Source organism: Epinephelus lanceolatus, chromosome 14 (genome assembly GCF_041903045.1).
Source record: "Epinephelus lanceolatus isolate andai-2023 chromosome 14, ASM4190304v1, whole genome shotgun sequence".
Classification (NCBI taxonomy): Eukaryota; Metazoa; Chordata; class Actinopteri; order Perciformes; family Serranidae; genus Epinephelus; species Epinephelus lanceolatus.
The window spans coordinates 4,704,548-4,732,321 of NC_135747.1; positions in this window are offsets into that span (position 1 = coordinate 4,704,548).

A 27,774-nucleotide genomic window follows, 5' to 3' on the forward strand; every position below is an offset into this window, starting at 1 on the left:
CACCTGGCTGAACAGGTAACAGACGTGGAGAAAAAACATCCAGACTTCCTGCTCATCATCCTAGGGGATTTTAACAAAGCAAATCTCTCTCACGAACTTCCCAGATACAAACAGCACATAAAATGCCCCACCAGGGACTCTAACACACTGGACCACTGCTACACAGTTTTAAAGGACGCTTATCACTCTGTCCCCCATACAGCTTTGGGGCTCTCTGATCACTGTCTGCTCCATCTCATCCCAACCTACAGGCAGAAATTAAAAACTTCTAAGCCTGTAGTAAAGACTGTAAGGAAGTGGACTGATGAGTCAAAGCTGGAGCTAAAGGCCTGCTTTGACTGCACAGATTGGAGTGTTTTTGAAGCTGCAGCCACAGACCTAAACAAACTGACTGACACTGTGACATCTTACATCAGTTTTTGCGAGGATATGTGTGTGCAGACCAAGACCTTCTTTACATATAACAACAACAAACCCTGGTTCACACCCAAACTCAGGCTGCTGCACCATGCCAAGGAGGAGGCCTAGAGGAGCAAGGATTGGGCCCTGTACAAGCAGGCCAGGAAATTATCAACTACAGGAGACCATCCCCCCATCCTGTGGAAAACCTCCAACGAGCAGATGACCTGAACAGCTTCTACTGCAGGTTTGAAAAGGCCCTTTTCACACGTTCCAACCACACAAAGGGATTGCCTGCACCCACAGTTCCACCCTCTCCTCTAATCCCCCACCTGCACTAAAGGCCTGTGAAATTCAAGTTCAAGTTCAAGATATCTTTATTGTCCCCGAGGGGCAATTTGTGGTGCAGCCAGCAGCAGAACAATAGAAATAACAATGCCAATTACAGTTCAAATAAGCAATCCACAAAACAATAGAGAATAACAATAAATAGTAAAAAACATAAAAAGGTAAAGTGACCACAGAGGATGTGTCGGCTCTTCCAGAGACAGAAAACCAGGAAGGCTCCGGGACCTGACGGTGTGTCTCCCTCCTGCCTGAGAGTCTGCTCTGACCAGCTGGCCCCTATCTTCACTTGGATCTTCAACCGATTGTTGGAGCTGTGTGAAGTGCCCTCCTGCTTCAAACGCTCCACCATCATCCTGGTCCCCAAGAAGCCCTCCATCACAGGATTAAATGACTACAGGCCCGTTGCCCTGACCTCTGTGCTCATGAAATCCTTTGAAAGACTGCTGCTGCGACACCTGAAGGACATCACAGGCCCGCTGCTGGACCCCCTGCAGTTTGCCTACCAAGCAAACAGGTCGGTGGATGATGCAGTCAACATGGGACTGCACTACATCCTGCACCACCTTGACTCCCCAGGGACTTACACAAGGATCCTGTTTGTGGACTTCAGCACGGCTTTCAACACCATCATCCCTGAAATACTCCACAAGACGCTCATCCAGCTTATGGTGCCTGCCTCCACCTGTCAGTGGATTACCAGCTTCTTGACTGACAGGAGTAAATAAAAATAATAAATAAATCACATCCAACTCCCGGTCCATCAGCACTGGCGCCCGCCAGGGGTGTGTCCTCTCCCCACTGCTCTTCTCCCTGTATACTAACGACTGCACCTCAGGGGACCCTTCTGTGAAACTCCTGAAGTTTGCGGACAACACCACAGTCATAAGTCTAATGCAGGACTGTGATGAGTCTGCAAACAAACATGAGGTGGAGCAGCTGGTCCTCTGGTGCGGTCAGAACCACCTGGAGCTGAACCCTCTCAAGACTGTGGAGATGGCAGTGAACTTCACGAGAAGCCCCCCAACACTGCCCCGCCTCACCATCCTCAACAGCACAGTGTCTACTGTGGACACCTTCAGGTACCACAATCTCTCGGGACCTGAAGTGGACCTCCCACATAGACACTGTCCGGAAAAAGGCCCAGCAGAGGCCATACTTCCTGTGACAGCTCAGGAAGCTCAACCTGCCTCAGGAACTGTTGATCATGTTCTACACAGCCATAATCTAGTTTGTTCTCTCCACCATGCTGGATAGGAACAGACTGAAATGGACAATCAGGTGTATAGAGAGGATTATTGGGAATGATCTTCCCTACTTCGAGGACCATCAAGGGTCAAGAAACGGGCAGGAAACATCAGTGTAGACTCCTCACACCCCGGACACAATCTGTTTAAACTCCTCCCTTCCAGTAGGCGCTACAGAGCACTGTTCGCCAAAACCACCCGTCACAAAGACAGTTTCTTCCCCCCAGGCTGCCGTTCTGATGAACTCCTAAACAGTCACAGATTGGCAGGTCAAACAAAACTGTATCCTTGTTTATTGTATATATATTTTTATAATATATATTTTTTAGATTTTTTTCTCTATTTTTTTGTTTAAATATTTTTTGTATTTTGTATATTCTGTATATTCCACTTCTTGCCTAAATTTGAGTACTTATGTCAATTTGGTACATTGAGAGCAAGTCTACCAGAGTCAAATTCCTTGTAGGTACACACGTACTTGGCGTATAAAGCTGATTCTGATTCTGATTAGCCTTGTTAGCTACATTGGCTTAGCACTTAGTGATGGCTTCCTCCTCTCCTGCTCTCTCTTGCTTGGTGTGTCAGATGTTTAGCTATTCCTCTGCCTCCTTTAGTAATAATGGTACATGTAAGAAATGTAGTGTATTTGCTGCGTTGGAGGTGAGGCTTAGTGAATTGGAAGCATGGCTCAGCACCATGGAAAATAACTCAGTAGCTGTGGTGGTTAGCTAGCCCCCTGTAGCCGGCACAGAGCCACATAGCTTAGCTTTTGCTAGCAGTCCTCCAGCAACCCCTGTGCAGCTGGGAGACTGAAGAAAAGCACATTTTTATGCCTATGCCCACAGTTCACAGCCAACTAGTTCAGTCTTTGTGCTCCACTGTCTTGCAGGTTCCCTTGAATGGCGGCTATGCCTGGATCGTGGGTTGTGGTTACACTACTGTCGTGGTCCTATCTGATGCTGACTACTAGCCTACTGCTATTATATATTATCATACTTCTACTATTATTGTACACATATGATTATTATTGTTACATACATATATTGTCATATACTAATATTTACTTAAAACATGCTACCAAGATATTATAATTATTATTATTATTACTGCTAAAATCAATGTTATCGTCGCGTTCGAAACATTATAACTTTAAACGAAGGCAGCATTGTAGACGGTGGTGGTCTGTGAGGCCATTGCTGCACCATGACATGGACAGAGAGCTCCTTTAACTATTTACACTGTATATTAATACTATGTATTACCAATATACATATATTATATATTATATATAATATACCAATATATTACCAATTTGTTGCATTCCGCATTTATTTAAATTTGTTAGTCATCTCCTATGGTCATATCAATTTTAAATTTCAATTTTATTTATAAAGCCCAATATCACAAATCACAATTTGCCTCACAGGGCTTTACAGCATACGACATCCCTCTGTCCTTTGGACCCTCGCAGCGGATAAGGAAAAACTCCCCAAAAAAAAACCCTTTAACGGGGAAAAAAACGGTAGAAACCTCAGGAAGAGCAACTGAGGAGGGATCCCTCTTCCAGGACGGACAGACGTGCAATAGATGTCGTACAGAACAGATCAGCATAATAAATTAACAGTAATCCACATGACACAATGAGACAGAGAGAGAGAGAGAGAGAGAGAGAGAGAGAGAGAGAGAGAGAGAGAGAGAGAGAGAGAGAGAGAGAGATGCAGGTAATGACAGTAGCTTACATTACTCACTTACATTATTGAAAGTAATAATATTATAGTTCTGGCTACTGTGGTACAATATGTAGAAAGTATGTATTAATATCTGGCAATATACATGTGTGACAGTAGTCATATGTGTATAATAACAGTTGAAGTATGACTAATGATGGCAGCAGCAGCAGCAGGAGGCATCTGGCATGACCACGGCAGCAGCACAACCACACACGTCACGCTATCCAGGCACCGCTGCGATATGAGTTAATCTGAGAGACAGTGGAGCACAAAGGTTCCGGAGAAGAAGCCGAGTTAGTGACATCCAGAATGGCCGAGTTAGCAAGATGCAGTAATAGAATACGAGAGAGAGAGAGAGAGAGAGAGAGAGAGAGAGAGAGAGAAGGAGAGAAGGTCCCTGATGTATTATAGGGTGTCCCCCAGCAGACTAGGCCTAAGTCAGCCTCATTTGAACTATCCTACACTACCTGGTGGTACTCCTCCATTTCATTTGTACCCATAAGCTTTCAGAGAACGTGCAAAAAACGGACAAAATGAAAGCAGAGTGCCGATAGAAAGCACTGTCCATTTCTGTCTCCGTATATAACGGTCAAACTAGTCACATATTGACGTTTTGTCATGGACATTCCACGTCAACATATGGCGTGCAAGGTACCCTCGATGTGTAAGTTGCTGACATTCTAGGATGCCATGTTAATGTCAGCCTGTCACATGCACTGTCTTTTTCAAAATACATTTCTGTTTTTCACAAGAAATGTACAGTTTGCATACGGTCACTTTCAAAATAAATGCACGATGTCGGTACAACACTGCAAACTGATGTTTTTTTCTTTCAACAACAAACACATGGTTATGTTTAGTCAATACATGAAAATGGTTGAGTTTAAGTAATAAAAAGCATGTGGTTGGGTTTATCAAAAAAGAACAGGGTTTGGCTTTACATTCATATGGGAACTGAACACTGGCCTGCTGGTCCATGGTTGTTAGACCCATCCACCACCCCTCCTGCTGACCCTACTCGGACTTTCACCCCCTTAACTCACGTTGTCGTCGGGCCATGTTGCTCTCTGATGGCAGCAGGACCAGCCGCATATCATGCTGATGTGAAAGGACTGCTTTTTACGTCAGTGTCTGATGGCAGAAGTCAATAACCAAGTGCTGGAATTTCACGACTTCAGACTTGGCTAGTGACAGGCATCAAAAAATGCTTTTCAAAACACTCTCTATGCATATTGAATTACAATGATGTATATACTAATGGTCCTATAATTGTTTGCCATGCTCAAGTCATCATTAAGAAATATTCACATTCATTTTTTGAGAAATGGACCTACAGTGTTTAGATGTGCCTACTGGTCTACTTCAGCTGCACAGTGACAGCTGTATGTGTTCAGAGTGTACATTTGTGTTACACCCTGATACACAATAGTAATTACATGTGCAGTCAGCAGGCAACAGAAAAGACATGTTGGCCAGCAGTTTTACATGTAAAGACTGAGCCATTGTGGAACAGGTGCAGGCAGCTGTATTGATTACAACTGAAGCACATGTGTAAGATATACAATTGACATATGAGGCTGGAACACATCAGTGGACACGGACACATTGTGTTGCAGTTGCGGTTCAAATGTGCACTGGAAGCATTTCACAAACACAGCATCTTTTCAAACAGCCAGACTTTGTTCTTTTTTGTGCAGCTTTTAGGTCTCTTACCAAACTGTGTCTTTGTTTCTCTCTCTGTCCCTCACCATCACTTTAGAAGTGATGTGTTACACCTAAGTGACAATCCCTCCTATAGATAAGTAATCAGTGACTTGTCTTGCAGAAAAATTCTTTCCTCTCTAAGTACCGTCACATACAATGGAAGCAAAGCTTTGTCTGGCCTGCATAGTTTATATTCTAGACATATTCAACAAGCTAAATGACTTGGATAAGGCTTTGTACCTTTCATGTACAAGTAAAGACATAAATGTGTAGCTGGGGATGCCAATGGCTGTTAGGGAGGGGGTCCTTGATGAATGTCAGCTCATTGCAAGGTGCCCGGTACCCGATAACTTCTTGATTAAAGCCTTTTTATGCCCTTGTTGTACAGTTTTCCAACATCCATCAAAATGCAATTTTGGTGATTTCCCTATGTTGCCATTCTCACTCTTTAACAATGACAGTAATAGTATACGTTGTTAGTTCATTTTTGGAGTTTCTAACTAATGATACAGGGTCACCACAGCAGGATCAAACAGCTAGTATGGATCATATACTGTACTTGTAGCACAGAGGGTTAAATCAAAATAAAAACTAAAAATTCTCTCCATCTTTGGTCACTCTGCATTGTATGAAAGGGTATAAAAAATCGACTTCAAAAACTCAGAATGTGCCTTAAGATCACAGTGAATAGATGATCGAAAGGACCAGAGCACTGCCTGCAGATCAGCCCTCTAATTCCTTGATGTTTTAAGGATAAAAAGTAGTGATCCAGATCAGCACTTTTACTCACAGAGATTTGAAACAGACTGGTTCAGTGGTCTGTTTGTATTGTTTGGGCAAGCTTTGGCTTTACGAGGAATTGTGTACACAGAAATCAACTTGGATAAAGACAGTGGAGATCAGGAAATTTGGATCTGTTTCTGCTGTGGCCCTGCTAGTGAAACAATACTCCCTCTTCTGGTTTAAAAAGGGTGGAGAGGATCAACTCGTCTCATAGCACACAAACAAAGACGTATCTGTAGAGGTAAAGTAGAAAACATGAGGTCAGCTATTAATAGGAACAGCTTTTTGTATACAGAGAAATATACAATATATACTAGGTCAGTGTTTGTTCACTACAGCAGAGAACCAAGTACCAGTAAATGGAAACATTACTGCATTTACATTTAATAATAGCATCTGAAAAGACTGTGGACAGGTGTTGTAAATAGTGTTTTGCTACAGACATTAAACACAGTGCATCTGGTCCTTGAGCATAAATGCGTGTTACAATTTTAATGCTACTGTGATGTTCTTATCAAATAAACAAAACTAAACTAAACTAAAATGCTATAAATGATATGCACCTTCATTATAGTTTAAGTCTTTATATAAAACATCAATAATATAACAAGACAAAACTAAAAGCAAATCATTATTATATACACATCAAATTGTGTACATATATACACAGAAATTATAATTTAATAAAGTGCATTTAAATAAATGATACCTTAAAGAGCAGAGGAAAGAGAACAATTGCTGCATGTTTATTTCCCCTGTTTCCTAAGGCTTTCTACAAGTGGCTAACTTAAATATTTCTTATGTGAATAGCCTCAGTCTCTGTGCTTCGTCCATGCTTAGTAACATAGTATTTCTGTTTTTACTTACCAAACAATACATTGGGCCTCATGCAAGAGAGGATACATGAACAAATGTTCTCTTATTTTTGTTTGTATCCATGATTTGTCCTTATTTTGTTAGTACCCATTGATTACTGGGATTTACCAGTGTTTTCTTAGTTTTGCTCTTCTCTTGGGTAATAGAACATTTTACGAGTAGTCAAGAGCAATCTTACTAAGACAAAAACATCTGATTTTAACGGTCCATACACTGTTGCCCAGCATAAGGAAAAATATTTGAGGTGCATTTAAACAATGCATGAATATCATATAATCAGATTTAGATTATGTTTTAGAGTAATTATGATGAACATTTGATGTTTCCAGTTTGTCATATACATCTATGCGCACTTACTGCTTTTCCTTTTAATTATTTTGATTCATTAAATTTATTAAACTTTTCTGCTTTTACTTTTAATACACAGATACATTTCCTTGATTGTACATGCTTACTTTTACTGAAATAGCATTTTCAATACAGAGCTTTACTAGTAACATTTTACATCCGGGTCTCACTCTGAAGTTGTCGACAGTCATCTCCACGTGGAAAGCCCATGACCAAATGTCGATATGTAACAAGGTCAGAGAGAGAATGTGTTGAATTTTACAGTGTGGTATTAGTACTTTTACATAAGTAAAGGATCTGAGTACTTCCTCCACACTGCTGCTGACATGGCAAATGTTTTGTTATTGCTGGGTTTTTAATTTTTCTGTAACACAAGTACTGACACTCTGAAAAATCACATTTACTTTGTTTTACGTTATTTAACAGTCTGCCAGTTTCACTACTGCCAAATTATTTTTCTTCTTCCAGCATTTTTGGTGGCATCTCTCCAATCTTGGACATTTGCTAGAGTATTTGCACATAGCACAACACCCACCCTTAAATAGTGTTTAGGAGGCGTTACCTATGCTAATAGGTAACTCATGATCAAGCGGGATTTATCATTCAGCACACCTGAGTTAGAGCAGATTTGGATGGTTAAAAATGTTTGTTTCATCTGGAGTTGATTTCTATTATATTTTTTGTCTAACCAGAATATTAAGAGAAAATACGAAAGAACTTTAAAAGAATGTAGCTGCATGAGGCGCAGTGTATGCTTCCAAGTATGACAGGAAAACAAAATCACTGAGATGGCACATTGACAGTAGTACTTGCAGATTTATTTATTTATTTATTTTATTTTATTTTTTTTTCATTTGACCAGTTTGTTAAGTTGTAGTTGGTAACTTTCATAAGAATAACTTTTTGTTATATTGGCTGAAACTGTCTCTATATCCACATGAGACAGATAAACTTTGAAAAAAGATCATACTTTCTCATTTTACAGCTGTGTGTAGAGAGAGAGAGAGAGAGAGAGAGAGATTTTGAATATGTTTAAAAATGTATATCCTTTAACTTCCCACCAAAGTGCTTGCCTGCTGATTCAGCCTTTGCACAATTTATTAAATTCATATGTTCTTCAATGTAAAGGCTGATGAGTTTATATTAATCTTGACACTTCAATTTCTGTGTTTACTTTAACTGGTGCTTTAATTTGTGCTGTAAGTGCTATGGGTAAAGGAGGAGTTCTTAAAATTATGGTTGCCTTTCAGTGATTACGAAGAAAATAATCACAAGATCATCCAAAATGGTATTTACTAGACTGGTTTTGTCGATTTTGTTTAGTACAATATAAGCCTAACCTCCACGAGAAAAACACCATGCACAATTTCAACAAGTTTTCAACAACAGAAAATTCTTTGAATTAATTAAATGAGCATTATGACAGAGGGAAGAAAACAAAATCTACAAGCAGCAGCTGTCAGAAGAAATGATAGTTTGGTAATGCAAGGACAGATTTTTTGGCTCTTACTATCACATCTTACCATTTCACAGATTTTGTTTTAATTGCACTATTTTGAACAAGAATTGCCTCCAAATGAAGAAGCATTTATAGTCCTTGTCTCTCAGAGGTTACTTGCATGTGTTTTCATTATTTTCTTCTTCTTCTTCTTCTTCTTCGAGCATATGGTAATTAGCTGCTCTTAAGCAATTACACAAACAAAAAGCTGAAAAGCAGCACATATGTGAAGGCTTTTAGCTGGGTCATATTTTCCAACTGATGCAGAAAGAAAGCAAGAAGGAAAAACAAGCTGAGAGATGGAATTTCTTGTCATCCATCTCAGGGACTGCTATTTCAACTCCCCTCTCCCTCTCTCTCTCTCTATCTCTCTGTCAAATTTCAGCAGCTATTGTTCTTGGTGGGGTGATTTTTCTTTTTCCTCTTCAGACACGATAAAGGAGTGCACAGTCATATCCCTAGTACAGCTTCAGCAAAACAAAGAGTTGCAGCGAATGGGAGGCAATTTCCATCTTGTGACACCCCCCCCCCCACCCCCCCCCAACACACACACACACACACACACACACACCTTCCACCACACACATCGCTTTACTGTGACTAATATGGAGGCCAAATGGTTGATAACTGTGCTGTTTAAATATGGTTTGATGTTTATTTTTTGTTATTTGACTTGTCAGATACCCCAACTCTTTCCCCCTCAGGCATCTCCCAAGAATATGAAATCAGAGATAAAGACAACAGCTGTAAAATAAATCACCCAATCTGTTATTTCAATAAAGTTCCTATCTGTATACAGTACAGGCTAAAAGTTTGGACACACCTTCTCATTCAATGCGTTTTCTTTATTTTCATGACTATTTACATTGTAGATTCTCACTGAAGGCATCAAAACTATGAATGAACACATGTGGAGTTATGTACTTAACAAAAAAAGGTGAAATAACTGAAAACATGTTTTATATTCTAGTTTCTTCAAAATAGCCACCCTTTGCTCTGATTACTGCTTTGCACACTCTTGGCATTCTCTCCATGAGCTTCAAGAGGTAGTCACCTGAAATGGTTTTCCAACAGTCTTGAAGGAGTTCCCAGAGGTGTTTAGCACTTGTTGGCCCCTTTGCCTTCACTCTGCGGTCCAGCTCACCCCAAACCATCTCGATTGGGTTCAGGTCCGGTGACTGTGGAGGCCAGGTCATCTGCCGCAGCACTCCATCACTCTCCTTCTTGGTCAAATAGCCCTTACACAGCCTGGAGGTGTGTTTGGGGTCATTGTCCTGTTGAAAAATAAATGATGGTCCAACTAAACGCAAACCGGATGGGATGGCATGTCGCTGCAGGATGCTGTGGTAGCCATGCTGGTTCAGTGTGCCTTCAATTTTGAATAAATCCCCAACAGTGTCACCAGCAAAACACCCCCACACCATCACACCTCCTCCTCCATGCTTCACAGTGGGAACCAGGCATGTGGAATCCATCCGTTCACCTTTTCTGCGTCTCACAAAGACACGGCGGTTGGACCCAAAGATCTCAAATTTGGACTCATCAGACCAAAGCACAGATTTCCACTGGTCTAATGTCCATTCCTTGTGTTTCTTGGCCCAAACAAATCTCTTCTGCTTGTTGCCTCTCCTTAGCAGTGGTTTCCTAGCAGCTATTTGACCATGAAGGCCTGATTGGCGCAGTCTCCTCTTAACAGTTGTTCTAGAGATGGGTCTGCTGCTAGAACTCTGTGTGGCATTCATCTGGTCTCTGATCTGAGCTGCTGTTGCGATTTCTGAGGCTGGTGACTTGGATGAACTTATCCTCAGAAGCAGAGGTGACTCTTGGTCTTCCTTTCCTGGGTCGGTCCTCATGTGTGCCTGTTTCGTTGTAGCGCTTGATGGTTTTTGCGACTCCACTTGGGGACACATTTAAAGTTTTTGCAATTTTCCGGACTGACTGACCTTCATTTCTTAAAGTAATGATGGCCACTCGTTTTTCTTTAGTTAGCTGATTGGTTCTTGCCATAATATGAATTTTAACAGTTGTCCAATAGGGCTGTCGGCTGTGTATTAACCTGACTTCTACACAACACAACTGATGGTCCCAACCCCGTTGATAAAGCAAGAAATTCCACTAATTAACCCTGATAAGGCACACCTGTGAAGTGGAAACCATTTCAGGTGACTACCTCTTGAAGCTCATGGAGAGAATGCCAAGAGTGTGCAAAGCAGTAATCAGAGCAAAGGGTGGCTATTTTGAAGAAACTAGAATATAAAACATGTTTTCAGTTATTTCACCTTTTTTTGTTAAGTACATAACTCCGCATGTGTTCATTCATAGTTTTGATGCCTTCAGTGAGAATCTACAATGTAAATAGTCATGAAAATAAAGAAAACGCATTGAATGAGAAGGTGTGTCCAAACTTTTGGCCTGTACTGTATATGACGTGTTGTATCCCTGTGTTTTGGCCCATAAAAGCCTCACTTCCCTGGACACACATTAAATGCTATGTGTTACACCATCTATCTTTGCACAATCAAGTTAGAAAGGAACTATTTCCTTCATCATCAGAGCAACAAAAAATGTGGGAATGGAGAGGCCATTCGGAGATTTGCCTGCAAATGACCAGAGACAGGCAATTCAGAAATTCCCTCTAGACAGTGATTGGATAGATATGACACATCTATTTATGCGATGTCTGTAATCATTTTGGGCTCCTTATTCTCTGCGGATCTCTGCAGCATTTGAAAATGGTATCCTGTCCCATGGTGGGCAGTGTAATGATGGTTAATGGAGGCAGCAGCCGAGCCTGTTTATCGCCTGTCATTTCCTGCTACAGCTCTCTCAGACATTTTTTTTATTATTATTTCTTGTTCCGAGGGTTACATGAGAGATGAGATGAAACTGCCCGGTATTTGTCATCTCCTCATTGTCCGTCACTCTCCTGCATATCCACTCCCATTCTTAATTCCTTATCTCTACCTCTTACTTTCTCACTTTGTCAACAGCAATGGAGATATCAAAAAATTGGCACAATGCTATTGCTTCCATTCTCACTCGCTCCTACTTAATCAATCCCTTACACACACACACACACACAGGCCTCTGGGAAACACAGCATCTAAAAGCTGTCACTGCTCCTCCACACAGAGCCAGACCAATGGCATTTAGATAAAGCAATAACTTACTATGGATATTAGAACAGGACTTTGGCTCAACTTGGAACAAGTCTAAGAATATTCTGCTAGAACTTGGGCACAGTGGTGGTGCCTGAGGATAAAGATAATAGTGTAAACAAGCAGGTAATACTTTCCAGCCTCACCATCTCAGATTAGCGTGATAGCATGCTAACATTTGGTAGTTAGCACTGAAAACAAAATACAGTTAACCCTTTGAACTCTGCAATGGAATTGGTCCTCCGGGATTGAAATAGATATTTTTACTTATTGTGATGTCATTTCTTGGGGTCTTCAATCTTCAAATGCTTCATATCCCTTAAATCAGTACAACATAGACTACAAAGGTTATCTAAGTCAATAAACCATACTAATTGATGAAGGTATTGAAATTGTCATTACAAAAAAAAAAAAAAAAGAAAAGAAAAATACAAAAATTTGACTTTTCAAATCAGATTTTATGAAATAGAAATACAAAAAATAATGATCCAAAAGATTTTTTAAAATGTAGAAACATTTAAAAAATCAAAATTTAATAAAATATTTTATTTTTGAGATATGCACATTTTTATGTGTAGAGCCATTATGATAGATTGATCGCTCATTCCTCCGGAGCCGCTGCACTGGTTGCACCACATGTAATGTACTGCTATGGCATCATTATGAGCGTACAACATGATGACATGAAAAACAGAACATTCAATGCGTTTTCTTTATTTTCATGACTATTTACATTGTAGATTCTCACTGAAGGCATCAAAACTATGAATGAACACATGTGGAGTTATGTACTTAACAAAAAAAGGTGAAATAACTGAAAACATGTTTTATATTCTAGTTTCTTCAAAATAGCCACCCTTTGCTCTGATTACTGCTTTGCACACTCTTGGCATTCTCTCCATGAGCTTCAAGAGGTAGTCACCTGAAATGGTTTTCCAACAGTCTTGAAGGAGTTCCCAGAGGTGTTTAGCACTTGTTGGCCCCTTTGCCTTCACTCTGCGGTCCAGCTCACCCCAAACCATCTCGATTGGGTTCAGGTCCGGTGACTGTGGAGGCCAGGTCATCTGCCACAGCACTCCATCACTCTCCTTCTTGGTCAAATAGCCCTTACACAGCCTGGAGGTGTGTTTGGGGTCATTGTCCTGTTGAAAAATAAATGATGGTCCAACTAAACGCAAACCGGATGGGATGGCATGTCGCTGCAGGATGCTGTGGTAGCCATGCTGGTTCAGTGTGCCTTCAATTTTGTGTCACCAGCAAAACACTCCCACACCATCACACCTCCTCCTCCATGCTTCACAGTGGGAACCAGGCATGTGGAATCCATCCGTTCATGAAAAACAGAAGCCTTAGCTTTCTGCGGCAAAAAGAATTAATGTTCTAACTCCGTGGTTTTTATTTTAGATGAACATACAGTACAGGCTAAAAGTTTGGACACACCTTCTCATTCAATGCGTTTTCTTTATTTTCATGACTATTTACATTGTAGATTCTCACTGAAGGCATCAAAACTATGAATGAACACGTGGAGTTATGTACTTAACAAAAAAAGGTGAAATAACTGAAAACATGTTTTATATTCTAGTTTCTTCAAAATAGCCACCCTTTGCTCTGATTACTGCTTTGCACACTCTTGGCATTCTCTCCATGAGCTCAAGAGGTAGTCACCTGAAATGGTTTCCACTTCACAGGTGTGCCTTATCAGGGTTAATTAGTGGAATTTCTTGCTTTATCAATGGGGTTGGGACCATCAGTTGTGTTGTGCAGAAGTCAGGTTAATACACAGCCGACAGCCCTATTGGACAGCTGTTAAAATTCATATTATGGCAAGAACCAATCAGCTAACTAAAGAAAAACGAGTGGCCATCATTACTTTAAGAAATGAAGGTCAGTCAGTCCGGAAAATTGCAAAAACTTTAAATGTGTCCCCAAGTGGAGTCGCAAAAACCATCAAGTGCTACAACGAAACTGGCACACATGAGGACCGACCCAGGAAAGGAAGAACAAGAGTCACCTCTGCTTCTGAGGATAAGTTCATCCGAGTCACCAGCCTCAGAAATGGCAAGTTAACAGCAGCTCAGATCAGAGACCAGATGAATGCCACACAGAGTTCTAGCAGCAGACCCATCTCTAGAACAACTGTTAAGAGGAGACTGCGCCAATCAGGCCTTCATGGTCAAATAGCTGCTAGGAAACCACTGCTAAGGAGAGGCAACAAGCAGAAGAGATTTGTTTGGGCCAAGAAACACAAGGAATGGACATTAGACCAGTGGAAATCTGTGCTTTGGTCTGATGAGTCCAAATTTGAGATCTTTGGTTCTAACCGCCGTGTCTTTGTGAGACGCAGAAAAGGTGAACGGATGGATTCCACATGCCTGGTTCCCACTGTGAAGCATGGAGGAGGAGGTGTGATGGTGTGGGAGTGTTTTGCTGGTGACACAAAATTGAAGGCACACTGAACCAGCATGGCTACCACAGCATCCTGCAGCGACATGCCATCCCATCCGGTTTGCGTTTAGTTGGACCATCATTTATTTTTCAACAGGACAATGACCCCAAACACACCTCCAGGCTGTGTAAGGGCTATTTGACCAAGAAGGAGAGTGATGGAGTGCTGCGGCAGATGACCTGGCCTCCACAGTCACCGGACCTGAACCCAATCGAGATGGTTTGGGGTGAGCTGGACCGCAGAGTGAAGGCAAAGGGGCCAACAAGTGCTAAACACCTCTGGGAACTCCTTCAAGACTGTTGGAAAACCATTTCAGGTGACTACCTCTTGAAGCTCATTGAGAGAATGCCAAGAGTGTGCAAAGCAGTAATCAGAGCAAAGGGTGGCTATTTTGAAGAAACTAGAATATAAAACATGTTTTCAGTTATTTCACCTTTTTTTGTTAAGTACATAACTCCACATGTGTTCATTCATAGTTTTGATGCCTTCAGTGAGAATCTACAATGTAAATAGTCATGAAAATAAAGAAAACGCATTGAATGAGAAGGTGTGTCCAAACTTTTGGCCTGTACTGTATATGCAATCAACCATCTCCTGCGGCCATTACAAGGAAAGTCTTGATTGAAATTCTGGGGTAATTATGGTAAAAGATTAGATTTATAAGGCATGTCAGGCAAGGTAGCATAAGGTAACAACATGATGGCAGTGAAGACAGACAAAGAATGCTGTAGCTATTATGGCATTTATTTTAGTTTGTTATATATATCCAAGACTATATGCAAACAACAATCTCCCGCTGCCATTACAAAGAAATACCAGTGTAATTACATTGAAATACCACATGTGCACTGTGCGTAAGGTAAGGTAATGTAGGGTCATAACATGATGACAGGGAAGGCAGAAGCCTTATCTCTCTGCTTTAAAAAATGAACCCTCTTTCTACTTTGCATGATTCTATTTAAATAAATCTAAAATAAAAACCAAACAATCCTGTGGCTGTCCACAGGATTGTTTGCAATAAAGGGTTAATGCTGATGGAAATGGTATTAGTTTTGAAAAAAAAAAAACTCATTCATCAATCAATTATTATTTAGTTTATTTAATTGAGAATAATTAGCATTAGCAGTGCAAGAAAATAAAATAAAAATATAAATGCAAATATTTAATAATCAAAACAAAGCAGTGTATGTGCATATTTTAAACTTTGTTTTATTTTTTAAACTTCTGGTAGGACAAAACAATACATTTGATGACTTTTGAGTTTGTTTTTATACTTCAAAAAAGGTCTGATCAGCCTTTCATAGACTAAATTAGTTGACTAACAGAAAAAAAAAATTAGATTTACAAATAATAAAACTAACTTTTCACAGCGGCCCTATTTAGAATGTCTGCATCAAATTTTTATGGCAGTCTGTCAAACAATGTTGTTATATTTCAAACACATCCAAAAAATATAGAAAATTTAAAGAATCATCAAGGTCATCATGCTTCATCTTCTGGGGACCATGTATATCTGTAACAAATTGCATTATGATCCATCCAGTATAGAGATATTTCAGTTTGGACCAAAGGTGTAGAGCGAGAAATCACCACTCGTTGAGCTCCGCCATTGGTGTGGCTAATAATGTGACTTTGAGGAAGCTTCTTCTCTCATTTAACCATTCACCACACACAGACACACAGACACAGACACACACACACACACACACACACACACACACACAGGCCCTGAGAAAAGATTAAGAAGACACTTTGTGTTGAAACAATCGTTCAGGCAGATCATGGCATTTATGCACGCAGGCCATTAGAACAGGCACCTAATACCATATGTTTGTGCTTTGAATGACCATTTGCTTTTGTGCTTAAACCCAGAAAATGCTGCAGTGCCTTTTTATTTGCGCTGCAAAGTGAAGCCTTTAGTCAGCAAACATGGCTTTTCCTAAATCCCTTGTGGGATTGTGGGGAAGAATTGTGCAAACAAGCTCTGCATAATGCTGTCATTAACAGACAGTTTTACTGGTGGGCAACTTAGAGCATCTGGCCATATGCAAGCTGACCTTTGAGCTTCATTATCACTTAATAATGCCACTTGTCAGGCCCCAAATTGTTTGAGAATTAGTTTTTCAAACTCAGTGTGAGCCTCAGCCGTGTGATCGTTAATGACATCGATACACAAAGGACAAAAAGAAGTGATGCAATTTGCCATGATGTGGGCAGCCTGTTGTTTCAACTTCATCTACTTCCTTTGTTATAGTCCCTTAGCTATGCTGACTGCCATTCTCCCTGCTTGCACACTGACTGACTGCTGGTGTTCAATTTCAATGTAGCTCTCATTTTAAGCATCATTCCCACTCTTCTCCAACAGCTTGCTCACAGCTAAGGAGACGTGGACATACCTGGAGGGTTAGGGTAATAAAATTAAACAAAGGTTGAGAGAGATGATGTGTGTTCCGAATCAGACATTCAACAAATGCAGTGCCAGCACAGAATAAATATGTGATCACTAGGTTTTAGACAGATTAGCAGGGTAGCCACCTCATGCTGGCGAACCAGGTGGGCTTGGTGTGATGGTACCATGGGTGAAGGAGCATCAGGGAATTGGAAATCAATGGTAGCCAAGTGCACATCAACAGGATAGTAGTCCTGAGGCAATTCTTTGCAGATACCACCTCTGGGAGCTCCAGCTGTGCTCCTCTTGCTGATCAAGTCCTAATCAGGTGGAGTTGTTCCAGTAAGGGAATGTGGGCGTATTCCCTGGATGGATGTGAAATGAGGAGTGAGAGAACATAGATAGCTCATCGGTCATTTGTGAAACCTTAAGCCTTTACCATCCCATAAGACATTATTAGTGTTTCCTTATTCTTTTCTCTATTTGATATTCTCCCTTTGTTCCATTAGGACATGGTGTCAAAGAAGTTTCAGAACATGCCTAAAGCAGTGGATCCCAACCCCCAGGGCCATAGACTGGTACTCCAGGAAAAGTAGTTGTTACTGTGGTAACAACTAGTTGTTACTGTGGTAACAGCTGAGCCACAGAACATTTGCAGTAGAGTTGCAAAGTGTTTATCCTATTTTGTATGGGGATTTTATTTTTTGGAAACAGGGTCCACAAGGTAACAATATGAGTCAGTAAAAAACAAAAGGTGAATAATAGTGTAACTTTATTAGCTATATGTGCAGTAAATACCTTGAAATTAGTGTTGTCTGTTCCACATGTTTTGTTTTTTTTTATCACTCAGTAATCAGTTCAGCATTCGCTACGCTCTTCAGGTGTGTGGAGAGTTCTGATACCCAACCATGAACCCATCCCAATTTAATGCAACTAACTGTTCCAAATCCAACCTGAAGCCTGGATTCTTTGTCAGCCCATTGGCTTTGATTCAGTTTAGGAGTTGGGTTCAGGCCATCATTTGGGTCTCAGTTTTATGTCTGTGCAGGTCTCTCTAGCTTTGTTCCCATTACTGTTGCAGCTAGCAGGCTATTAAGACTGATAAACCAAAAGCATTACGAGTCTGACAGTTTCTTCAGAGGTGGTAACAGGGATAAAAGACAGACACTATTTGTTTTATTCTCTGCAATATCATATTCGGGTCATAAACCCACAACCCCACATCACACATTTTCCCAAACCATTGGTCCAATAACGTCACTCACGCTCGTCACGCTCGTCACACGCTCGTCACTTCCCTGTTACGCTGGTGTGTTGTGGGTCTCTCCACTGGCCAAGACCTGGCTGTACTGTTTTGGTTAGTTGCCAATCAGATTGGAGTCCTCCGGTAATGTACTCTCCTCTGCAAGTGGCTCGGGTGGGGAGTTTCCACTCTCTGCTTTTGCTGCGGGCTGCATCTGTGAGCTGTGCATGCTAACTCGCCGTCCAGCAACTACTCTCCCAGCAGCGATCACCTTCACTGGGGTAAGTTACCAATTGCGGGGATTAAATCTATGGTTGAGAGTTACTTGCTTTGCCAGCTGAGGCTTCTCTGATCGGTACCCCATTACTGACTGCCTTGGTTGGCCATTGAGTGTGGTCGGGTTCTACAGACTCCCAGCCGGGACCGCGTGTAGACTCGTGTCTGTGAGAGAGCTGGTGTCTGTGTCTGAGTCGACTTTGCTGTGTGTGTACCGCAATTCATCGCCGTTACTTGTAGTAAGCTAAACAGTCCTCAGCTGCAGTCGTTCTCTTCTCTGCCTTCGCTTCCGCATACTGGTTTGTTTTCTGCCGCTCGGTGCGAGGATTGGTAGCCCCGCCTACGTCATCGTCATCACTAGGCACGTCAGTCAACATGCCACCAAAGAAGAACTCAGTCATAGAGGAGGAAGTGGAGGAGATAAAGAGATCGCTCAACTGCATGTCTGGAGAAATATTTCCACTCAGCAAAAACTGATACTGAATATGGTTGGGCACATCAAAGAGTTCCAGAAACAAAATGCAGAAAAAGATAAAAAGATTGCAGTTTTGGAGTGCCGAGTGTCAGAACTTGAACAGTATACCCGCATGAATGATCTGATCATCAGCGGACTGGAGACCAGACCTGGGTCATATGCTCGAGCTGCAGCTGCAGCAGAGAGCCGAGAGCCCACCCAAACTGACCTGGACTCTTTGGAACAACAAATCATCACCTTCTTTGACAGCAAAGGAAAAACCCTGGACAGTAGGGACATCGAGGCCTGCCACCTCCTTCCACAGAAAAATAAAAATGAAAAACCAGACATCATAATTCGATTTGTAAACAGGAAACAAAAAATCACACTGTTAAGACAGGGAAGAAAGCTCAAAGGAACCAGTGTATACATCAATGAATATCTGACCAAGAAAAACGCTGACATTGCAAGACAAGCACGCATCCTGAGAAAACAAAACAAAATCCAGTCAACATGGACATCTAACTGTAAGGTTTACATAAAACTGAAAGGATCACCGGAAGAAGCCAAGGTTTTGGTCATCAAAGACATCACTGAACTGGACAAATATTGCAGTTAAAAACTCAGACAGCTGCTACAAGCAATGACACAACTCATCCAATGAACTGACCCCATGACAAGTACTGATCCACCACCATCACCCTTAATGGAGCATGAATACCTGGGACTAAAAACATTTGAATACACAGAGCACAAATCACAAGATTTAGAATATGAAATTGATCCTGAAAACAATTTCTACGTCAGCACCCATAATCACTGTTGTGAATACTATACAGACGAACAATTCAATCAGAACAATGGATGGAACAATATCAATTATACATTTCAACAGTAGGAGCCTCAATTCTAACTATTCCAAGATCAAAGCCTGCTTAGCACAGTTTAACAAAAACTTTACAGTAGTAGCCATTTCAGAGACTTGGCTAAATGAGGATCAAGTTGATATGGTCGGTATGGAGGGATATGACATGTACTACATAAACAGAAGTGGGAAAAAGGGAGGGGGGGTTGCCCTATATGTAGATAGGAACTACAATAGTAAAATTGTAAAAAGCATGTCACTAACACTGCACAACATTATGGAATGTATCACCATTGAAATTGAGATTGAAAAGTCAAAAAATATTCTTATTAGCTGTATCTACCCCTGGATCATGTTTAAAAACCTTCATGGAGAAAATACTGCATCTGTTTGATTCAATTACTAATAAGAAAATGGTCCTCATCTGCAGAGACTTCAACATTGATCTCCTAAATCCGCTTGAAAACAACACAGTTGCAGAATTTATCAACACTATGTATAGTATGAGTCTATATCCCTCAATTACTCGACCAACAAGAATAACCCTACACAGTGCTACACTAATAGACAATATATTTACAAATATTATTGACAGGAAAATAACTAGTGGGTTAATAATAAACGATGCAAGTGACCATCTACCAGTTTTTGCACTAGTACAGAGCTACATTAGGACCAACAGAGACACTCAAACAATAAAAACAATCAGACATAAAACACAAGATGCAATTAATTCCCTTAAGATGGACCTGTTAGACCAAGACTGTAACAGAATATATGTGAATGATGTAAATAAAGCATATGGACATTTTCTGACCCTAACTACATCGCTCTATAACAAACAATGTCCACTAGTAAACAAAGTAACCAAACATAAATCTCCTGATAAACCATGGCTAACCAAGAGACTACAAAACAACAAAAATAACATGAGAAATTCATGGAAAGTACTAAACAACTTAATAAAAAATGGAACAGAAAAACCAGGATATCCAAATTATTTTTTAGCACTGAATAATTCCATTACAAATAATATGAATCAAATTGCTGATGATTTTAATGACTACTTTGTCAGCGGTGGTCCTGGTTTGGCGAAAGAAATTGTAAAAACTGAAGGTAGAGAAATCTTTGAAAAAGAATTTGTTGATTCAATAACAACAGCAATTGAAAATAAAGAATATGCAGTAGGTGTATTTCTTGACCTGAAAAAAGCTTTTGACACTGTTGATCACAACTTATTATTAAAAAAGTTGTTCAAATATGGAATTAGAGGGGTTGCTTTAACATGGGTAAGTAGTTACCTGAAAAATAGAAGTCAATATGTTCATATTTATAACATCAACTCTAATCTGATGGATGTCACATGTGGGGTTCCACAGGGATCTGTTCTGGAACCATTGCTGATTATATTATACATCAATGAAATATGTGTAATCTCCAAAATAATGAAAACAATATTATTTGCAGATGACACCAACTTATTGTGCTGTGGTAACAACTTGGAACGGCTTCTGGATGATGTGGAAATTGATTTAAAAAAAACTAAAGAGTTGGTTTGACTACAATAAACTAACACTGAACTTAAGCAAAACTAAATTCATAATATTTGGAAATCGTGCAACCTCCACAAGCAAAAAACTCACAATAAATGATATATAAATAGAAAGAGTATCTGAAATAAAATTTATTGGAATAATAATTGATAATAAACTATGTTGGAAACCTCACATTAATTATATTAAAAATAAAATATCAAAATCAGTCGCAATCCTTTACAAAGTTAAAGATCTTGTGTGTCAAAAGTCATTATACCTTCTGTACTGCTCATTTATACTTCCATACATAACTTACTGTGTGGAGGTGTGGGGGAACACGTACAGTACCAACACCAAATCAATATTTACACTACAAAAAAAAAGCGATAAGAATAGTAAACAAAACTACCTACAGTGAACCATCAAACCCATTCTTTTTCAAACTAAAAACACTCAGATTTAAGGATTTAGTCGACCTCAAAACTGCACAGATTATGTATAAAGCTAAAAATCAGTCATTGCCACAAAATATTCAGAATTTGTTCCGAGCAAGAGACAAGCACCATAACTTGAGAGAATCTGACATGTTCAATAAACCCCTGGTAAGAACTAATTCCAAATATCACAGCATCACAGTCAAAGGAGTCAAAACATGGAATGAATGTACAGACGAAATGAAAACCAGCCGCACTTTAAACAAATTTAAAAGATTGTTCAAAAACAGTAGATTGCATGAACATGAAGCACAGCGGGCATAGTAAGTACCTTCCTTCCATGGGTATCTAATTCACATTACAACTAGGTTGTCTCATATCACTTACATATAGTTAGAACCAGAAGTATTCCAAATCGCATTTGTGATTGTATTTCTTTGATTATGTATGTATGCAAACTATTATGCATCTCTGAATCTATATTTATTTGTAGCAACATTACTTGAAATAAGGGGTAGGTCAAGATAAGTGCATCACTTCTACCTACTCCTTTTCAAACGCTAAATATTTACCTCTGTTACTATGATTGTTTTTTTTGTTTGTTTTTTTGTTTTTCTTGTATGACTGATTACCTTATTGATCACCTACAGTTCTATTTTATCTATGTTCGAAATAAAGATTAAAAAAAAAAAAAAACATCAAAGAAGCTTTTGACATGTCTTTGGCTTATTTGGTGGTCAAGCCAGAAGACTTCTGGATACAGAAGATAGATTCCACTATCGTAGCTCATGTATTTTCAGAAAATAAATGGAGTGAGATTGAAAATTCATTCTTGACATTGAAAATTAGCAAAATAATCTCACTACAAGGTCTGTTCAGCTCTGTTTTTGACCTTTGGGTCATATCACACTGTATTCATCAGCAGTGGAGTTGCCCAGTTGTAATGGAATTGTAGATGATTGATACAATGGAAAGCTCCAGAGCAACTGCTGAGTTCATCTTGTTGTGAAATTGTGTCATCAAATCCTAATTTGGTCAAGAATTAACCTCCAGCCAACATGGATGAGATATTTGGAGGAGTCATCCCAGACTTTGTGAAACTTGGATGGACATCTTTCACTGTTTAACTTGACATTTCATAAACCAAATGAGTTATCTGAGAGCTGTTCTTATTCTGTCATCTTTAGTTCATGTACATGCATGGCATAAAGCCTCACATAGTCCAAACTCAAAGTAGATAAAAAATATCATAGGAAATAAACATTTTACAAGTTATGTCCACATCCTTTTTAAAAAAGAGGGTAGAACAATGTACTAAATTTATGAATATGAGTAAAAACCAAGCCAACAAAGAAAAAATGTCTATTTAGGAGCTTACTGTACATAAAAAACACTTCTAGAAAACCTAAATTGACAAGACTTTTTTTTTTCTTTTTTTCCCCTTAATACAAGAAGGGGTTGAAAAGTCCTCTGGAGGGGAGGAGTGTCATTGACTACAAGACCTATAAGACAACAGACAAATCCCCAGCGACTGATTGGCTGTAAAGCAACAGGAACTAGGGTTGGTACTTCCTTCAATACAGGCCCTCTCTGCCTATAAGCCTAGGCTGTATCTGAAACCGCATACTATACTAGAAGTACGTACTGATATTGCCAAAATGTAGTATGTAGTATGCAGTATGCAAACAAAAGCAAAATCTGCAGTATGCAAAAAATACCCGGATGTCGTACTGATTTGGAAAAATTCCACAGTATGCATCAGACCAGTCTACCTCGCCTACTGTTTCCCACAATGCAATGCACCCTTGACCGGGACCAGTCAATTGTCGGAATGGCAGACAAGAGTGATCAACACCAGGAATACTGCGGAGATGTTATTATTTTATTAAGCGTCATCCCGTACTGTACTGTGCGCGTGATATTATTTTATTAAACGTCATGCCAAATCTTTGATACCTACCTGACTTAACGTATGTAGAGATGCACTAAATCACGTTGTCTGTAATGTAGCTATAATAAAAACCCAAACTTGTGTAGCTTAACAAGATAAAACGAAATTCAATATAGACTGATCTGTTCATTTTAATACATTTATATTTATTGAAATTGTGATGTCTGTACATAAGAGCCCTAGAGGCAGCGCTGCTGTTCTGTCCAGTAAAAACATGAAGCTTCACTTTATATTCAGACAAACTAATGTGGCAGTGACAATTATTAGATTTCATCTATGAAACCAACATTTATCTTCCAAAAGGATTTATATCAGCCAGTGGTAAATCTCCAAAGAACAGCAGGTCAGTTCATCGGATTGCTTTCTCCCCAGGATGACGACGGAGGTTGACCGGCGATCATCTCGGTATTCCGGCTGCGAGCTGCTTGCTGCTCCTGGCCAGCGGCTCCCACAGCGGCTCTTCTCATCCCCGAATACGTCGGAGCGAATTTCCAAACAGGCGTTATTTGGATAAACTGACCACATGTTGGGGATCTAAACGGTTACTTTTACGCCTGAAAAAATATTAAAACTTAATAAAGTGACATATTAACAGCGCTACAGCGGAAATTAAAACAGCTTTTAGCCTGCTTTGAACTCTCCGCTTTCGCTGTTGGCAGGTGTGAAATGCATTTTGGGATACTTGGCTGTATACTGTATACTGCATACTGCAAACGGTCTGCTGGAATGGCATACTGCATACACATTTTGTATGCAGTATGCAGTACATACTGATGTAGTATGTAGTACGTTAGTATGCGGTTTCGGATACAGCTCTAGATTGTCAGTATAGAAGCTCCTATTGGCTCGAGTGTGGTGTCAATCAAAAGGTCAGGAGTTTGCCATCATTTTGACTGCAAGGAGTCTGCATATTTACATGTAAACGGAAGAAATTATGGATAACGTGGAGAAATATGAATGTTTGAAACAATGCAACAGCAGTTTGTGGATATCAATGGATGTAATAGTGTTCTGACTAAATATTTAATTAGATTTAGATCATCTGGGAGTGGATGAGAACTGTGTGAGTACCTTCATAGGTGAGTAAAAACCGATAAATGAAAAACAAATAAATTAATATATTAATCAGTCATGTCCTAATAAAAAGCCTTACTTTGAATGTACAAAGTCATATAGCAATCCACCCAATAATGGTGAGATATTTTAAAAAATGTCAAAATTATTGTGGTGCTAGACGAAAAAGTCAGAGGATCATCACAGTCATTAGATTTCATCCTCTGAGCACCATGCATATCTGTACTAAATTACACAGCAATCCATCCATTACTGAGATATTTCAGTTTGGGCCAAAGTGGTAGAGCGACAAATCACCACTCTTTGAGCTCTGCCATTAGTGTGGCTAATAATTCAACTGTGGTGCAGCTTCTTCTCTCATTTGCTTCACTTTAATCATTCACCACACACATACAGGCACGCACGCACGCACACACACACACACACACACACACACACACACACACACACACACACACACAGTCCTTATCTTATCTTATCTTATCTTATCTTAAAGTGCTCAGTCTAATGGTGTTTTGAACCTCTACATGATGTAGATGACAACTGGGCAAGTTCCATCTGCTGAGGCAGATTGTGTGATTTGATCGAAAGGTCTGTACAGTTACTGAATGGACCTGATTTATAGCTCCGAATCACAAATTTGTCTCCTTTAAAATCTGTTCAACATTCTTAGACCTTTGATTTGGATAGGAAAAACATAATAGATATAATCAAGAGCCAATAAACACACCTAATTTCAAGCAGAGCATTTGTTTTTTTCTTTTCGTTGTTGTCAGTGCCTCTGCTTTCAACTGAGTCAAGTCACCTCCTCATAATGCATGGCTCTTTTTCAAATCTTGAGAGTTTTCCATCCTGAATCGTTCCACAGCAGTTTTCCCCTCTTCTTACTGTCCTTGTCGATCCCCAGGCTCCTGGGACTAATCTGCATGGGCATTAGTTCAGGGTTCAGCCACGGGGTCCTGATCCTGAGGAACCTCCCGGCTGGAATCGCTTCACTTCTCCCCCTCCATTTGACAACACTTAGCTCCATAGTGCCTCTCATTACTCTCGCAATACAAGAACCCCCAACACCCCCCTGGTATCTGGGTTAAATGGAAAAGAGAAAGCCTGGAGGGGGCTTGAGGACTTTCTGGGGTTTCAGCTCTGCTCTGTAGGCCAGGAATAGAGACATTCCCTGGGCTGGGAGGCTGACCCAAAGCCTGGGGCTCAGAACCTGCGTGAACCTGGTTTAATTATATTAGCTACAGTATTTAGACCCTTTGGCCTTGGCTTTCAAAAGCACTTTAACTTAGGATGGTTTTCATCACCACCTGATTTGAAAAGCCCCCCGGTGTTTTGGTGTGCTGCGCTAAGCTCTGACATCATATCTATTTGTTGGACAAGGTCATGTCACTTAAACTAGTGATGTGCATAGGCCCTTCCCCTTTTTTCATCTTTCCATCACAACTTCTTTGTAGTGAGCCGCTCCTGAGTGACAGTCCTGGTCTGCCCATATTTCATTTAGACAGCCTGGGTGGTCAGGATCACACACATCTGAGGTTGCAAGTAAATACACTTACACAGACACAGACACACACACACACACACACACACACACCAAGATATAGCAAATTCATTTGTTCATACATTTGTGTGTGTGATGGCGTAGCTTCATCCTCATGTCTCTGAATCTCTTCCACAGACATTGCAGGTTGGGGAGCCGGCTGTTGGCTACAATCCCAGTTGGACATGGTTAAAAAAAAAAAAAAAAAATTAAATGAATAATTAACAGTCACTTGAAAGCATGAACGTGTAGTGCCTACCCATGTAATGCTTCTCCGCATAGTACATTATCATATCCCAAAGGACTAAAGATGAAATTAGCGTTGTGTTCCACCTAATTGCTCAGCTCTGGTAAATTAACGTGCCCTTATTCAACCTTGTGTTTGTAAAATGCTATTCATGCTGTTTGTTTCATGTTTAAATCAACGTATTTACACATGAAAAGATTAACCACCTCTGTTAATTACACTAAATTTTGCATTCTGTGTTAGCTTGCTCCATGCAGCAGAGGCCCTAATTTTTATTGACAGACATAAATCAGCGGAGCACATTCTGTGGTAGAGATAAACAAAGCAACACTAGCTCCTTTGCCTGCAGGGAACTGGAAAGCAGCTCTAATCAATGCTAGCATTTTTGCTAATGCTAATTGCTAGAGTAATTCACAAAGATATACTGGGTGCTGATAGCTGCTCTCACAGAGCAATTGTACTCACATTTCTTTCTTTGTGAAACTCCCTTGCGCAGCACAGTTGCATTAATAAATACTGAGCTTTTAGCAGCGCTACTGGGAATGAAGGCACTTCATTGTATTTATGGCTTTAATGACATTCAAGCTAAATGCTAGCTAAATGTTGTTTCCAAGTATTTGAGACAGCTGTCTCTAAATCAAGGAGCACTTGACTGTTGAAAAGTGCAAAGTGGAGTTGAAATAAAGTGGAGAGAAGTAATTGATTCTTTTCCATCTTTTCATCAAGTGGAGGTAAAGTTTAGCTTTTCCTCTCCCCCGACTGATGTGTAAGTTGGCAGTGTACCCGTGAGTTAGACATTCATCACCCCTTTTTCTCTATTGTTTTTGGATTTCCAGTTTCTTTTACTCACAACAGTACTTATTATGGGATCCTGGAATGTGGACATTTATATTCCCAGTAAATGTAGCCTACTGTTATACTGTATTTTCACGATGGTGTTAATTTTGGCACCTAATTTTGACTTTGTTCCTGAGAAATGGGACAAAACATTATTTTGGGAGGATTTAATTTTTAATCATCAATTATACCAGGGACATATATTTTTAAAGATAAAGACAATAAACTATGTAATGGGCCAACCTCCTAGTGATTTTCTTTCTTAAAGGGCCACTGTGTAAAATGGGTTGAAAACCGTTGAAAACAGTGACATCAGTGGTCAAATTCTAGATTGCAGGGCTCACTCGCTCACCCCTCCTGTCGGGTAAATGACAGTGGCCTCGTAGGGA